Here is a 1083-nt window from a genome sequence, read left to right on the forward strand (position 1 = left end):
TAACATAACACGATAAAGACAAATTGATAACAGGATAAGATGGCAAAAATTGGAGGACAAATATCGCACATACAATCATAGACCTATTAACTATGGACAGCGCTTAGAGAGAGAAGTCAGGATACGATATAGTCGAGTGAGAAAAGAAATAAAGTAGTGTTTTGCAGTGTGCCTACTGCCAAATAAAAAATTGTGATACAATAAAATCTTGCCGATCGTTATATTTCATTGATAACGTGATAAATATTGTGATTACTGATTTGTTTTAAACAAATAATGTTAAATGTAATGTAGTGATGTACCAAATATCAAACTTATTTAAATTGAGAGTATTTATTTTGTGACATTTGCGTTTTTTTTTAGTTTGAAAGTTGAATTATTGTTTTTACGATGGTTGTATCTTGCCGTGTTAAAGGCTGCAACTCCAAAGGTGGTGAAAATATTAAATTTCATAAGTAAGTACCATTAATTAAATATTATGTTCAATAAGTTATAGATTTAAAGTTATAACATTATTAACATAACTTAAATACTCTTAGCATTCCTAAAGGAGATGTCGGTGAAGCATGGATTTCATTTCTTACAAAATACAATCCATTGCTCAAACCAACCAAAACAACCAAAGTATGTGAGCTTCATTTTGACCCTAGTTTATATGAAATCACACCAACTAGTGTTTTTAAAACAAAAAAAGGTGGGTAAGTGGATTTCGCTCTGCTGTACAGTAGGTTACAAGTGGGTCACTGTATAATGGATGGTATTAAATTTGAATTCAATGATATAATATCATTGTATAAGAAAAACGATTCTGAGCGGAGACGGTATGTTAGTCTAGGTATAAGACATAATATTATATTAGGTACCTATAATAAATTCCAAATTAATCATATCATAATATTTATTAGGTACTTATAACGCGTTATACATCAACAAAAAACAGTGGTACTATCATAGATATATAATAGTATACTTTAGAAGTTTCAAGTACCCACGAATAATATTATACAATCACAACAAAATAACTAAAATAGTGATCCTAGGTTTTTAATATGTAATTTCGTCCAAATTTGTACTTAAAATGAC

This window comes from Acyrthosiphon pisum, chromosome X (assembly GCF_005508785.2).
Source record: "Acyrthosiphon pisum isolate AL4f chromosome X, pea_aphid_22Mar2018_4r6ur, whole genome shotgun sequence".
Taxonomy (NCBI): Eukaryota; Metazoa; Arthropoda; class Insecta; order Hemiptera; family Aphididae; genus Acyrthosiphon; species Acyrthosiphon pisum.